Source organism: Gastrolobium bilobum, unplaced genomic scaffold (assembly GCF_033153095.1).
Source record: "Gastrolobium bilobum isolate Gb01-03AN ecotype WA unplaced genomic scaffold, APGP_CSIRO_Gbil_v1 utg32013, whole genome shotgun sequence".
Taxonomy (NCBI): Eukaryota; Viridiplantae; Streptophyta; class Magnoliopsida; order Fabales; family Fabaceae; genus Gastrolobium; species Gastrolobium bilobum.
The window spans coordinates 2,345-19,072 of record NW_026896584.1 but is presented as its reverse complement, the minus strand read 5'-3'; the positions used below and the strand labels follow the sequence as shown (position 1 = coordinate 19,072).

At 37.9% G+C, this 16,728-nt stretch overlaps 1 non-coding gene across 1 annotated transcript; it reads right to left on the bottom strand.

Moving 5' to 3' along the window:
- Positions 1-4,709: 4,709 nt before the first annotated feature.
- On the bottom strand, positions 4,710-4,816 carry LOC133300770 (small nucleolar RNA R71). Its single transcript, XR_009750097.1, has one exon. It is a non-coding gene; the product is annotated as a small nucleolar RNA R71 (small nucleolar RNA).
- Between the last annotated feature and the right edge of the window lie 11,912 nt (positions 4,817-16,728).

Here is a 16,728-nt window from a genome sequence, read left to right as displayed (position 1 = left end):
TGGCACTAGGCCCATATATATATATATATATATATATATATATATATATATATATATATATATAGGTAGGATCCTTTGACACCGGTGTCAAATTTGAAATTTGACACCTCATATGAGAGCCGTTAGATCAAAAAATATCAATGGTCTCACATGCTTACAAATCAAAGTCGTTGATATTTTTTGATCTAACGGCTCTCATATGAGGTGTTAAATTTCAAATTTGACACCGGTGTCAAAGGATCCTACCTCATATATATATATATATATATATATATATATATATATATATATATATATATATATATATATATATATATATATATATATATATATATATACAGACACCCCTTTGTCTAAATTCTGACTCACTTCAACCACATAATTCGATTCTATATATATATGATCCGATCCTATATATATATATATATATATATATATATATATATATAGGGGCAGGATATTCTTACACCAGTGTAAAAGTTAGAAGTCTTACACTCAATCTTAACCATTGATTTTCTGCATCTAACGGTTAAGATTTATTTGGTCTCACTCATTAATTAATTTTTAATTCCCCATAAATTTTAACCGTTAGATGCACGAAAATCAACGGTTAAGATTTGGTGTAAGACTTATTATTCTTACACCGGTGTAAGTTGATCTTATCCCATATATATATATGTATATATATATATATATATATATATATATATATATATATATATAGATCAGATCATCTTACACCACATCTTAACCGTTGATTTTCGTGCATTGTTGCGACTTGGCAAGTGCACCGGTCGTTACGTAATAAAGTTATACCGGAGTACGAGATCGTTCCCACGAGGATCAAATTTTCAAACACTAGTTCGCTAATCGCGGTTTAGTTGGACAATCAAGAATTGGATTTGAGAGAATTGAAATTGAAACAAGCAATAACATGCAATTTAAAAATTCAGAATTAAAATGACAATTGGAAAAGATGATGATTGATTAAAGATTAAAAACAAGCGTAGTTAGGGTTTCGACTTCCCCCAATTTTCTCTATATGCTATGAATTAAGCTGTTAAGAATCTTTTCTTAATATAATGCTAATCAATTCTTTCGAAGTTAATCAGAGCTCAATTCCTTGTTATCCTAAATCTATGTGATCTTGAAAGAACTCTAGTTCCCTGATTATTCCCCAAGAAAACATGCATTAAGATCAAGAATTTAAAGATTGCACAATTGCCCTATGTCTATCCCTAGATCACAAGGATTGTGATAAATTTATCAAATCAGGGTTCATGCACCAACATCCCTATTGTCATACAATTCCCCTAAATCAATCTATAAGGAGCAAACTCATAGAAAGCATTAAAGACAGATAAATTTATTCAATTATAAAAAGAAAAGAATCTGGAGACAATTTAATTCATAAACATAAAGAGTCAATTAGGTTTCATCTACCCCTAACTACATAAAATTCTAGCCTAGCATACTGAATTGAAAAATAATAGTAAAGAAAAGAGAAACCTAAGCCTCCATTGGTGTGATGTTGACTTGGTTCCTCAGTGCTTCAACGCTCTGCAACAGGATTCCTCCTTCAAGTCTCTGTGTAATGCTCTGGATTCATCAATTGGTTGACCCTCAGCTCCCTATTTATAACCATTGAAGCCATATCTTTTTAATTCTCCATCAAATCTCCCATAAATCTCTATCAATTAAAAAATCAGGATTGATTTGTTTCCGCTTTCATTCCAAATATTACAAATCTGTATCAATTGGCAAATCAAATCAAATCTTGGGCTGATTGGGTTCGTATTTGGGCGCTCAAGCGCACTACTGGGCGCTTGAGCGTGCTTATGTGCCTCAATTTGGGAATTCTGCCTGGCTGGACGCACTCGAGCGGCCAACTGGGCGCTCGAGCATGCTCCTCAAAGGTGAAATCTTGCAGGTTTGGGCGCTTGAGCGCGCTAATGGGCGCTTGAGCGTCCTGGATTGCTCAATTTAGCTATTTTTCCTACTTAAACACGCTCGAGCGTCCATTTCTGCGCTTGAGCATCCTATTCTGGCCCTTGACTTGTATTATTTTGGCTTCCTTTGGTCCATATTGAGCTACAACTCTTTGTCATGATTTCTTCATCACTTTTTAGCACCAATAAGTGTGGTTTTACCTTCAAAATGCAAAGAAACTCAAAATGTTAGCTCAAATTCTTATCTCATGATTTATATGTTGTAAAACCTTGAATTCCATGCAATCTACTACATATTTCTCATATAATTTAGCCTAAAATCATAGTAAACCAAAGGTTTATCAAACATTTCCAGATTTAAATATTGTTGTCCTCAGCAATCAATTAGAAGAAAACTAAGAGAATAGGGAGTAGGAATCCTTAACGGCATGGAATTTGACAGGAAAGATTTATCAGAGACATGATTACAGAGCATTCAGACTCTAAAAATTGATGCATCAATCAACAAGATTCATAATTCATCAGAAAAAATTTAAACAAAATTCTTAAGAGCAAGAATAAGGAAAATTTCCTGAAACACTCCCTCACTAAGAATTCAATTCACATATGGGTAAATCCAAGCCAAAAAGAGAAACAATATTGTTTAATCTTAAGTAAAAAGGAAATATTTACTGTTGATATGTTAAAATCTCAATCAGAGATTGTGCAACTGGTTTTATGCTGATTTTGTAGGAATAACAGACAAACTGGAGCTCAATGGGAAAATACCAAACTGAAGGCCCACACTGATAGCGTGGGTGTGGCGCTGACAGCATAGAGGAGCCATTTCATACAGATACATCCATGCTACTAGCGTGGAATTCATGCTAGTAACACCAGAATTCAAAATCATCCCGAGACATCCACGCTACTAGCGTGGCACTCACGCTAGTAGCGCCATACTTTCCTGCAACCCACGCTCACAGCGTGGGAACCACGCTAGTTGCGTGGAACTCCAGTATTGTTAACAAAACTCCCACGCTATCAGCGTGGGAACCACACTAGTAGCGTGGGAAGTGCAGACAAATCAGCAGTAAATCCTGTTTTAAATCAGAGATAAGAGCACACTGAGATTTACGACGAAGATTTAATCAAGATATCTGAGCAAGACACAAAGTCTATAAATAGAGGCTTAGACTCATAGAAACAATCATCTTTGGCTGGAGCAAATTGCGAGGATCAGAGAATTGAGAGAATTCTTGGAGACTCGCGCTGAAGATCAGGATTCCACGGAAGTTGAAGGCTGAAGACATTGAGTTTTTATTCTTCTTCTTTTCTTCTTTATAGTTTATGAACAATTTTTCTTTTTATTTGTTTAAGTCAGACATGAACTTGTCTGGCTAATTTCTTTATATAGTTGGGATCTCGGACCCGATGTGAATCCTTTTATATTTTCTATATTGATATTTTATAATTTAATTAGTTAGTTTGTTTTATTCTACCTGATTTAATTTTTCCATATCCTGTTTAGAATAGGCCACTTTAAATTATAAGGCTTTGAGGGTTAGAATTTACAATAGACATATTGGGATTTTAATCTGGACAGGGGTAGAATAACAATTTGTGTATGATCTAGACATATGCTTACATAAATTGCAGACTCATAATTCATTTGCTTAATGCTTAATTCAAGAAGGATCACTAAGACATTAGGGTTCTAATTGGGTTAAAGGGTTAAAATCACTAAGACATTAGGGTTCAACTATTTTGTAGGAAATAATGAATTGTCTGAACAAACGAATTAATTATTTATAAAATACAATATAAGAATATATGGGAGGATCGGAGGTGAAGTGTATCCTGGCTACAATTTTCTTACAAATTTTTCATCATTCTTGATCTTTTCTTGCATGCATTCAAAGTCCATTGTTATTTAAATTCTATTTTTAAATTTAATTGTTTTAATTTCTATTTTGGATTTTCCAAACTCAATTATTTCACAACACAAACAACTTTTCTGTTCCAAATTAAAGGGAATAGTTAGAATAGTACTTGGTGCCTCAATCCTCGTGAGAACGATACTTTTCTTATCAGTTTATTACTTGGAACGATCGGTATACTTGCCGATTTTGCAACAAGTTTTTGGCGCCGTTGTCGGGGATTGAATACGCCAATATTAGTTTTAACTTTCGATCTTTGAGATTGGAATTTTTATTTTTATTTTTGTTACTAAAAGATTTCTTTCTTTTTATGCGAGGTAAAGCTAAGAAGGAACTTTTACAGTTTGATCCAAAAATTGAGAAGACTGCTAAGAGGAATCGGAAGCAAACCAGAGCAAGAAAGATAGAGGAATCCTCGAGTTCAGTGCCGAAAGCCGAACCTGGGATGGCCGCTAATAATCAACAACCTCCTGCGGAGGAATTGATGGAGTCAATCTTGGCTCCAATGTTTACAAGGCCAAATTCAAGCATCATCAGACCACCAGTCAACGCCAATAATTTTGACATCCAGCCAGCACTGATAAACTTGGTTGAGAAAAATCCATTTGGCAGAGAAGACGATGAAGACCCCCATGATTTCATGGACAGATTTCTGAGAATCTGTGATACAACCAAGCATAACAGGGTGCCCAATGATGCAATTAGACTCAGACTATTCCCTTTTGCTGTGACAGGAAAAACTCTGAGATGGTTGGATAGACAAGCCCCCAACAGCATCACAACGTGGGATGAATTAGCTGCTAAATTCTTCGTAGAGAACTTCTCCAGGGAGAAATACAATAAGTTGGTGAATGAGATCACCAACTTCACTCAACATCCGGGAGAAACTTTATGTGCAGCTTGGACCAGGTTCCAAGAATTGATTAGGAAGTGTCCCCAGTACGACTTGCCGGACGAGAAAAAGGTCAGAGTCTTCTATAACGGAATGATGCCAGAACCCAGAATAATGGTCAATGGTGCAGCTGGAGGAACTATAGCAAAGAAGACAGCAACTCAAACTATAGAGTTGATTGACTTCATGGCAAGAGCTGATAATGCATCAATGACAGTTCCACCGGTTCAACCAATTCAACCAAGAACGGGAATCCTGCAATTGGGAAACAATGATGCATCACTTGCAGAACAAAAGATTCTATCTCAACAAATAGCAATTATGAATGCTAAGTTAGACAAGTTGCAACTCTCTACAGCTCAAATTGACTCAGTCAACTGTGAGTATTGTCAAGAGAAGCATGATACTAACATTTGCCTAACATTAGTAGGATCTGATGCTTTACAAGTCAATGGAATCTGGTATGAACCAAAACCACAGCTGAATTATGGAAGAAACCAGAACAATGCTCCAGGGAACAACTTCCAAAGGAGAGTGCAAGGAACAAGTTTGGATTTCAAGTCCAACAACTATATACAACCTCCACCAGTCCCACAAACTCAAATATCTGAACTGGAGAGAGCATTGATACAGTTGACAAAGACAACTGACACATTCATGAATGAGACAAGGGCTCATCACAAAAATCAGGATGCATCTATGAGAAACTTGGAAAACCAGATAGGCCAACTGTCAAAACAACTTGAAGAAATGACTAAAGGTCAGTTTCCAAGTAACATAATAATCAATCTGTGAGAAGATTGCAAATCAATTGCTACAAGAAGCGGAATTGTTATCACTCCTCAAGAAAAACCAAAGGTGGTTCAGCAAAAGAAAGCAGACGAACCAGTTCTTGAGCCGGTGATAGAAAAAAAGGAGGAAACACCTTCAAAGGATGACAAAGAGGAAGCAAAGGAGAAAGATGCAGAGACTCCAAAGAAGCAATAGGATTTCTCTTGCTTTGAGAAACCACCTTATCCCATAAAGTCAAGGCAAGCACAGAAATAACAACAAGCCAGGTTTTTAGAAATATTTAAAAAGTTGCAAATTAATATTCCCTTTGTTGAAGCTTTAGCTAACATGCCTAACTATGCTAAGTTTATGAAAGAACTCTTGTCTAGAAAGCATAAGTTGCAGGAATGTGAAACAGTTGCTCTCACAGAAGAATGTAGTGCCATAATCTAGAAAAAGTTTCCACCAAAGCTTCAAGATCCAGGAAGTTTCAACATTCCGATTGCGATAGGCAACATTGATGTTGGTCGGGCATTGTGTGATCTGGGAGCAAGCATCAACCTTATGCCACTGTCTGTAATGAAAACTCTTGGAATCTCTGAGTTGAAGCCGACAACATTATCGCTCCAACTTGCTGATAGAACGTTGAGAAGACCGAACGGAGTAATTGAAGACGTATTTGTCAAAGTGGACAAGTTCATCTTCCCTGCTGACTTTGTAGTCCTCGACATGGACGAAGGAGGAGAAATGCCTCTTTTATTGGGTAGGTCATTCCTTGCTACAACAAGAGCTTTGATAGATGTGGAAAACAGAAAGCTGGAATTGAGAATGGACGACAAAAAAGTCACCAACGATGTGTTCAAAGTTATGAAGCATGCAGGAGATAATGGTGACTGTTTTCGGGTAGACATTCTTGCAGCACTCCTCCTTGAAAAAGAAGATGATCAAACTCTTGAAGAAGAGAAAGAATTCTTTGATGAAAACCCTACGAAGGAAGATGCTGAAATTCCGACAGAGGAGTTGAAAGAGAAAGAGTCAGACACAATAAAAGAAGCACCTGAGGTGGAGCTAAAAGAGCTTCCATCTAATCTAAAATACGTTTTCTTAGGATATGAAGAAACGTATCCTATCATCATCAACAAAGAGCTGTCTGAGACTGAAGAATCAAAGTCGATGAAAATTCTCAAAGACCATCAAACAGCCATTGGATGGTCCATCTTCGATCTAAAAGGAATCAATCCTTCCTTCTGCACTCACAAAATACTAATGGAAGATAACATCAAACCTGAGAGACAACCTCAAAGAAGACTAAATCCTACCATGAAAGAGGTGGTTCGGAAGGAAGTGGTAAAGCTCCTTGATGCCGGCATGATCTACCCAATCTCAGACACTGCATGGGTAAGTCCTGTCCAAACAGTGTCCAAGAAAGGCGGAGTTACAGTGATCAAGAACGAGAGCAATTAACTGATCCCCACCAGAACCATAACAGGGTGGAGGATGTGTGTGGACTACAGAAGACTAAATGACGCCACATGAAAAGATCATTTTCCTATCCCTTTCATTGATCAGATGCTGGAATGATTGTCCGGATATGCATATTACTGTTTCCTAGATGGTTACTCCGACTACAACTAGATACCTGTTGCCCCAGAGGATCAGGAGAAAACAACTTTCACTTGTCCCTTTGGAGTGTTCGCTTACAGAAGGATGCCATTCGGCCTTTGCAATACGCCTGCTACTTTTCAAAGGTGCATGCTTTCCATCTTTTCTGATATGATTGAAAAATCATTGGAGGTATTTATGGATGACTTTTCTATATTTGATTCTTGCTTTGATTCTTGCTTAGTTAATTTAGCTATGGTCTTGAGGCGTTGTCAAGAAACAAATTTGGTTTTAAACTGGGAAAAATGTCATTTTATGGTAAATGATGGGATAATATTAGGCCATAAGATTTCTGAAAAACGGATAGAAGTTGATAAACCTAAACTGTTATTAATTGAAAAACTTCCCCCTCCTTCTAATGTGAATGGTGTTCGAAGCTTCTTAGGACATGCAGGTTTTTACAGACGATTCATCAAGGACTTCTCCAAGATTGCGAAACCATTGAGTCAACTGTTGGTGAAGGACTCTGAATTTAAAATTGATGAAGAATGCCTGAAGTCCTTTAACCTGCTGAAGGAAAAGATGACAACCGCGTCTGTCCTGATGGCGCCTGATTGGATTCTTCCTTTTGAGCTCATGTGTGATGCAAGTGCGTACGCAATAGGACCAGTCCTCGGTCAGCGTAAGGATAAGTTATTACATGTGATTTACTATGCTAGCAAGGTTCTAAATGAGGCATAAGTGAATTATGCCACAACTGAAAAAGAGATGTTAGCTGTAGTATATGCATTAGATAAATTTAGACCTTACCTGATAGGATCTAAAGTTATTGTTTTTATTGACCACTCTGCATTGAAGTATCTCATGAGTAAAAAGGGTGCAAAGCCACGACTGCTACGTTGGATGCTTCTTTTCCACGAATTTGATCTCGAGATTAGAGACAAGAAGAGTGTTGAAAACAAAGTGGCAGATCACTTGTCAAGGATTCAAGCCAAAGAACTGCAAGATGGACTTGAGATTGAAATAAAAAAATCCTTCCCTGATGAACAAGTAATGGAAATCCGATTCGCGCCATGGTTCGCAGAATTTGCAAATTACAAGGCTGTAGGATCAATTCCTGAAGAACTCACATGACAACAGAAAAAGAAGTTCCTGTATGATGCAAAACGGTATTACTGGGACAACCCTTACTTATATTTTCAATGTGTTGATGGGATTATTCGCAGGTGTGCAGCTGCGATGGAAATTCCAAAGATTCTGTGGCATTGCCATGCTTCAGATTATGGAGGACACTTTGGTGGAAATAGAACCGCACAGAAGGTCTACAATGTGGATTTTATTGGCCCACAATCTTTAAAGACTCAAAGGAGTTTGTGGAGAAGTGTGACAGATGCCAGAGGACGGGAAACATATCACGGGAGGATGAGATGCCGCTGAATTGCATACTGGAAGTGGAAATCTTTGATGTATGGGGTATTAACTTCATGGGACCTTTCCCTTTGTCATACTCCAACCAATACATCTTGGTTGCTGTGGACTACATGTCCAAGTGGGTGGAAGTCGTGGCCTTATCGACAAATGATGCTCGGGTAGTCGTGGCCTTTCTACAGAGAAACATCTTCACCCGATTCGGAGTTCCAAGAGTCATCACCAGCGATGGAGGAACCCATTTCTGCAAGAAACAATTTGAGGGTCTTCTCAAGAAGTATGGAGTCACACACAAAGTGGCCACATTGTATCATCCTCAGACAAGCGGACAAGTGGAGATTTCCAACAGAGAGTTGAAGCGAATCCTCGAGAAAACTGTGAGCCACACAAGAAAGGATTGAGCAAAGAGGCTTGACGATGCACTCTGGGCATACAGAACAACCTTCAAGACTCCCATAGCTATGACACCATTCCAACTGGTGTACGGTAAGTCCTGTCATCTCCCTGTTGAGTTAGAACATACGATTATCTGAGCAACTAAATATCTGAACTTTGAACCAACTAAAGCTAATGAAAAAAGATTACTGCAATTACATGAGTTGGATGAGTTTAGGTTAGCTGCTTATGAGAATGCCAGGATCTACAAGGAAAAGACAAAGAGGTGGCATGACAAGAAGATAACTCCAAAGGAATTTGAGCCGGGATAACAGATATTATTGTACAGTTCTCGACTGAGATTGTTTCCAGGTAAACTCAAATCCTGCTGGTAAGGTCCCATTGTTGTGAAAAAGGTATACTCTTATGGTACAATAGAAATTTCTCCTACAGATACTGATAATTCTTTCAAAGTTAATGGTTGTAGGCTGAAATTATACCATGGAGGGCAGGTGAATCAGGACAAAATTTCTGTCCCACTGGCTTCACCTGAGTCTTAAACTGTTCACGTCAGGATCGTGACGTTAAACAAGCGCTCACTGGAAGGCAACCCAGTATCAAAAGTTAATTTTTATTGTTTTAATTTCATTCTAGGTTAGATAAAAACAAAAATAAAAAATAATGGTGAATATGAGTGATAAAAAGAAAACAAAAAAAATCTGGGAACTGGCGCTACTAGCGTCCGATCCACGCTAGTAGCGCCAGAAAGCAAATTGATACAGTGAGTATCACGCTAACAGCGCCATGGTGGCGCTGAAAGACACACCATCAGCGTGGGAATAGCGCTATCAGCGCCAATGGTCCCAATGTTCCCGTGAGTTCCATGCTCACAGCGTGAATCCCACACTGACAACGTCAGAAACTCACGAAGAACGCACGCTACGAGCGTGAAATTCACACTCAGAGCGCCATAGGACCCAAAACACACAGAGAGATTCACGCTAACAGCATGAAACCCACGCTGTGAGCGCCAGTTCAAAAATCAGATTTTTAAAAAGAAGGCCTAATTTTCCTTTCCCCCCTAACCTAATTTCTTCCTAGCCGTTCTCTTCCTTCCCCTTCCCTCACCGTTCCTTCACCTTCAACCCTTACTCCCAGCCGCCGAACCAACCACCGCACCACCCTTAAACGGAAATAAAATAAAATAAAAAGTAATCAAATTAAAAGCAATCAACCCAAGAATTAGGATTCCAAGGATATCCATCATTGGACAAATAATTACCAAATCGCGATTGATCTCAATTGATAACTTACGTCCAAACGTCAAAATAAATTTCCAGCAAAACATGTCCATCTTGGGCTCAGGTTTCGACCATCTTTCCGTCCAAATTGGGCTTCAGTAGCTGAAATAAAGATTGTAGCCCTATCTGTTAGATGCAAAAAGCAACAATAAAGAAGTGAATCGGACATCTGTAGAGTGAGATATGGTCAAAATACGAAAGTAGTGTAAATCTGAGAAATTATGACGAAAATCAATTAAACCTAATTAAAATCTATAATTCTGATTTGACCAAAAAGACCTTTATTTAATTCAAATAAAACCTAAAAATACCAACCAAGAGTAATAAATAATTGTAACAAAATATATGTTATCACATAGCCTCCACAAATCTGAGTGATGTCAATGTTGAGAGAGCGGTATTGCTATACACCCTCATGGGGAGGAGAATCTCCACATTGGCGCTATCCTTTCTGATAAGATAGTATACGTCATCACTCAAGGGAAGCAAGAAATTCGTCTAGCACATAGCTCATTGATTGAGTAGCTATGTTTGCAGGCTGGAGTAGAGATACCTGAGGAGGAGCCCCGTGATGTAAAGATTAAGCGGGAAATGACCCAGAACCATTTTATAGCCATGAGGAATGAGTCAACCAGACAGGCACTCTGGAAAGCATCTAATGGCTCACTACCACCACCACCACCCGCATTTCCAGAGCCGGATGACGAGCCAACCGCCGCAACCGTAGCTCCCTCTGCCGACTCTCTTCTTCTCCAGACCCTGGACTGTCGGACGCAGCAGATGATGATCCAGAACCAGTATATAATGAGCATGATGGAGAGGCTATGCCGTGATTGAGGGATTGATACTGCGAGTTTTTGGCCGCAATTTCCACCACCTTCACCACCTCCTGAGCAGGATGAGCCACACGTAGCTCCCGCTGACGATGCTGATCATGATGCAGATGCCACTATGGACGACTCTTGATTATTTTGCATTGCATCACATATCACTCACTTCACCATTATATTCACTTTAGAATTTTCTTGTGCTGTTTTGAGTATTTTGTTTGGATGTTATGGTTGCATTATTTCCTCTCTATTCAGTACTCTTTGATGACTATTCTGTTTTACTGTTTAACAAGTGTGTGTGTTCCACCTGGCAGAATTAGCTTCTTCGACTAGTATAGTTTGTTGCTGAGGACAGAAACGTTCTAAATCTGGGAATTGGTAACATGTTGTATGCGAGACCTGCTAACTGCAGAACTACACAACAGAAATGACGTCTAAACAGGAATTTTTTCTGAAAAAAAGGAGAAATTTTAACCTTCAATAATTTTTTTATTTTTTGTTTTCATTTAATTAATTTGATTCCATTTTTAATATTTTTAGAAAAAAACCCAAAAGTAGAGAATTTCGGAACAAGCATTCTTAGATTTTTGTAAGCTTACTCAGTAAGTAATTAGATTGAATTATAAGAAGCATGATATCTGTGGAGCAATTAATTGTTTTTATATAAGAATAATGACTGCTTGTTTGTATAACTGTTTGGTGAAAATTTTAGATAATGCTTGATCTGAAACTTTGAATTGACATTCTAGTTTGAAATATAACTGTGAGGATTTGAGCCTAAACATAATTTTTTTTTAGAGAGGCCTCACTGTAGTAGTTTTCTAGAACTTGAACTGTTTCTCTGGCTTGCATGCATTACTGACATGATAAAGGCATGTTTATTCTTGATAACATAGAGCCAAACAGCCTACCTAGAAGAATTTCCATTGTTAAACCCTTTTGAGCCTTAAGCCAGTTCATTCAAAACCCGATGAAAATTTCTTAAGCATGTTTCCCTTGACACACCTTGAGAGAGATTGAATGCTGGTCAAAGGAAAAGCTCAAAGGAAAGTTAAGCAATTTGAAAAAGGAAAAGAAGAACAATTTGCAGAAAGGTAGCTCGATAGAGAGAATGAAAAAGGAATACTCTGCAAAGATGCAGCTCAAAAGAGAAAAGAAAGAAAACATATGCAAACAAGGAAATAAAAGAAAAAGGTAGTGAAAAAGGGAAAAGAATCCCAAATTGATGAAATGAGCCAGAATTAAAACAATGAGAAGGAAGTATTATCAATAGCTCAGTGTTTCAGTCTCTCAAATTAAAATCAGCCTTGTCCAAAAGATTCTTACCCCCAAGCGAGGCCAAGTTATAACCTATCAAAGACCTTTTGATCAGTCTATGCATGTCAAATGGATTCCTCAATCTTAGGAATTGAGAATATGTTCAAGCCTATGGAATTACTACTACACTGATGGAATAAGTGTAAACCCTCAAACACTGAGAGTGATGAGAGTACATTTATCTGGTGAGGAATGTTCAAGCTAGGATTTGAATTCTTGTTATAACTGAAAAGCATTGTTTGAAGTTTTTAAATAAGGAGTTATACATGCATAGCAGTCTGATTTCTTAAGATGTTTGTGTTCCATGTTTTCACAGAATTAATCTTTGCTTCTAACTTTAATCCATTACATTGCTGAGGACACCAACGTTCAAATCTGGGAATTGTTTGATATGCATCCAGCATATGGGTAAATCCAAGCCAAAAAGAGAAAGAATATTGGTTAATGTTAAGTAAAAAGGTAATATTTACTGTTGATCTGTGAAAATCTCAATCAGAGATTGTGCAACTGATTTTATGCTGATTTCGTAGGAAAAATAGACAAACTAGAGCTCAATGGGAAAATACCAAATTGAAGGCCCACGCTGATAGCGTGGGTGTGGCACTGACAGCGTGGAGGAGCCGTTTCATACAGATACATCCACGCTACTAGCGTGGAATTCACCCTAGTAGCGCCAGAATTCAAAGTCATCCTGAGACATCCACGCTACTAGCGTGGCACTAATGCTAGTAGCGCCATACTTCCCTGCAACCCACGCTCACAGCGTGGGAACCACGCTAGTTACGTGGAACTCCAGTATTGTGAACAAAACTCCCACGCTATCAGCGTGGGAACCACGTTAGTGGCGTGGGAGGTGCGGACAAATCAGCAGTAAATCCTGTTTTAAATCAGAGAAAAGATCACACTGAGATTTACGATGAAGATTTAATCAAGATATCTGAGCAAGACACAAAGTCTATAAATAGAGGCTTAGACTCCCAGAAACAATCATCTTTGGCTGGAGCAAATTGCGAGGATCAGAGAATTGAGAAAATTCTTGGAAACTCACGCTGAAGATCAGGATTCCACGGAAGTTGAAGGCTGAAGACATTGAGTTTTTATTCTTCTTCTTTTCTTCTTTATAGTTTATCAACAATTTTTCTTTTTATTTGTTTAAGTCAGACATGAACATGTATGGCTAATTTCTTTATATAGTTAAGATCACGGACCCGATGTAAATCCTTTTATATTTTATGTATTGATATTTTATAATTTAATTAGTTAGTTTGTTTTATTCTACCTGGTTTAATTTTTCCATAACCTGTTTAGAATAGGCCACTCTAAATTATAAAACTTTGAGGGTTAGAATTCACAATAGACATATTGGGATTTTAATCTAGACAGGGGTAGAATAACAATTTGTGTATGATCTAGACATATGCTTACATAAATTGCAGACTCATAATTCATTTGCTTAATGCTTAATTCAAGAAGGATCACTAAGACATTAGGGTTCTAATTGGGTTAAAGAATTGAAATCACTAAGACATTAGGGTTCAACTATTTTGTAGGAAATAATGAATTGTCTGAACAAACGAATTAATTATTTATAAAATACAATATAGGAATATAAGGGAGGATCGGAGATGAAGTGTATCGTGGCTACAATTTTCTTACGAATTTTTCATCAATCTTTTCTCGCGTTCTTGATCTTTTCTTGCATGCGTTCAAAGTCCACTGTTATTTAAATTCTGTTTTTAAATTTAATTGTTTTAATTTCTGTTTTGGATTTTCCAAACTCAATTATTTCACAACACAAACAACTTTTATGTTCCAAATTAAAGGGAATAGTTAGACTAGTACTTGGTGCCTCAATCCTCGTGGGAACGATACTTTTCTTATCACTTTATGACTTGGAACGATCGGTATACTTGCCGATTTCGCAACATGTTTCACTCGTATCCCACTGAATCAACACTACCATAGGCTTGATTATATTCTCGCTCTCCACAGTTATTGTGACATATCCAACAGATCAAGAGGTCTTGCTTAGGGTTATAACTTGGCCTGGCTAAAGGAAGGAAAAATTTAGAGAATGAGTTCCAAGATTAAATTCCAGATTGAAAGAGGAATAGATGCAACCATCTAACAATTTGTAACAACTTCTCCTTCTTTTTGGTCCATTCTTCTTCTTTTTCTTTTGAAATTTTCTCTTGTTTGTCGTTCTCTTTTCTCATAACAAATTTTCTTCTTTCTTGTCACTTCTTTTCTTTTTCCTCTTTTTGAGTAATTTTCCTTTTCTTTATTTCTTTCTTTTTCATTCTAACCAACCTTACTTCCTTGACTTTTGCCCTTTTTCCTTGTACTTCCATACATTACAGTTTATGTAATCAATTAATTATCATTTGTTCCTCAATTCAAATCTGAAATTTAATTTCAAATAAGGTGAGGATTTATATGGAAAGTGGCTTATTCATCTTCATAGGTTTTCAAAGAACAAACAAGCCTAGGCTCAAAAGGGTTTAACTAAGGAATCTCAGCAATGGTTGGCTATTTAGCCATCTAGTTTAAAGAAAGAACATGCCTCAATCATATCCATAGAATATATCACATACCAATTCAAGCAAGAAACAAAGCAAGTTCTAGATACTTCATACAGTGGAATGCACACTCAATAAAAATTTTCTGTATAGGCTCAAAACCTCAAGGCTATGAATGCACAGTAATTCCCGTATTCTTTATCTAAAAAAATTTCATCATCACTTAAGAGAATATTTAATGAATCATGGAAATCATTACACTGATGCTCATTATGAAAATTCCAGTAAATGCATCATCATGCTCTGAATCAATTACTGATTAAATAAAATTCCCGCCATTTTTCTATTTAAAAGCACTGAGTAAAACTTTCAAACTTTTCATAAAACAGTGGCTTGGGGTTTTTATTAGTTAAAACTCTAACAAAAGAAATTAAATTCAAATTGCATTAAAAAAAGAAAAAGGTTGAGATATTTCCCTGTACTAGCCGGATGTTCTGTGTGTACTCATGAAGTTTCTCCGGTCAATTAGCACTACCAGCTGATGAACTACGCGTTTCCCATTCCCAGATTTAAATGTTGCTGTCCCCAACAACTAATTTAAATCTAAAAAATCGCGTTAAGAGTTTAAGAACTAGTCGATTCCTCGTGAAACAGCATCAACAAAAACTATCTGTCATCAGTGCTGAAATACCATACTGCATCATAGGTTTATCTCATACCATAAAAACATAATAATCTAAAACAAAATAAAACTGAAATAAAACATAAAAGTGGCAAGGTGATCAGTCATCTAGCTCCTCAACCTTTGCATCTCGCACTATGGCGGGTGTCATGACGGTATCCTACCATCCTCCTCCTCATTGTCCTGGCCTTCAGTAGCTGGAATTCTGCTGGTCCCTCTGTGTACAACATCATATGCACCCTCCTCCTCTGATCCATCGTAAGGCTCAGGATGGAAGGCTGGTAGTCCATTTGGCTGGGTAATGCCGAGGTATCTCAGGATGTGTGTCTGATACTCAAGCTGTCTCCTCTGCATATACTGGTTTCTGCGCCAGATGAATCCTACATGAGTCTCTAGAGCAGTCAGTCGACTTTCTACTGACCCTCCAGCAGCTGGTCCAGAAGTCTCGTCGGCCTGGGCTGGTGTGTGTCGAGCTCGCCTCCGCCGTCTTGCCTGAGCTGCCTCTGCCACAGATCCATCTTCCTATACTGGTTGCCTTAGCTTATCAGAAATCCACTTGACGTTGATGGTTGGCAACAAGGTAATTTCCCTTCCACCAGTAGTGGGAATCTCTACCCCTGCTGCCTGACACATATACTGTATCAAAGAGCTATGGCCAATGGATGCCTTTTTGTTGTTGCTGCGGGCCATGTTATAAAGGCTCTCAGATAGGATCCTAGGTAGGTCAATGGGCATCTCCTGCATAATAGCCCAAATCAACACTGCCCTCTTTACTACCACCTTAGTGTGGTTAGCAGAGGGCATGATGTTGCTCACCACAAAATGATACCATACCTTGGCTGGATTGTTCAAGTTCTTCAACCACACTCTCTTAGGATGCTCGTCCCTTGTTTTGTCCCACATCTCTCCTGGGTTTGTGATTCATTCCAGGATAGGTTTTACAGCCTCCAATTCATCTTTCTTATACTCTAGGGAAGTGCATTTATTGTAGTATGCACAAGTAATGATAGATGTCCTATCACAATGGGCTGTCTTCAACAAATTTTGAATGGAGAGAGAATCATAATTGATCTCTTTCCCCCTCACATAGTTGATATACTGCTTCTCCACTCCCTCTTCATTCTCAATATAGGCATTTGCAAA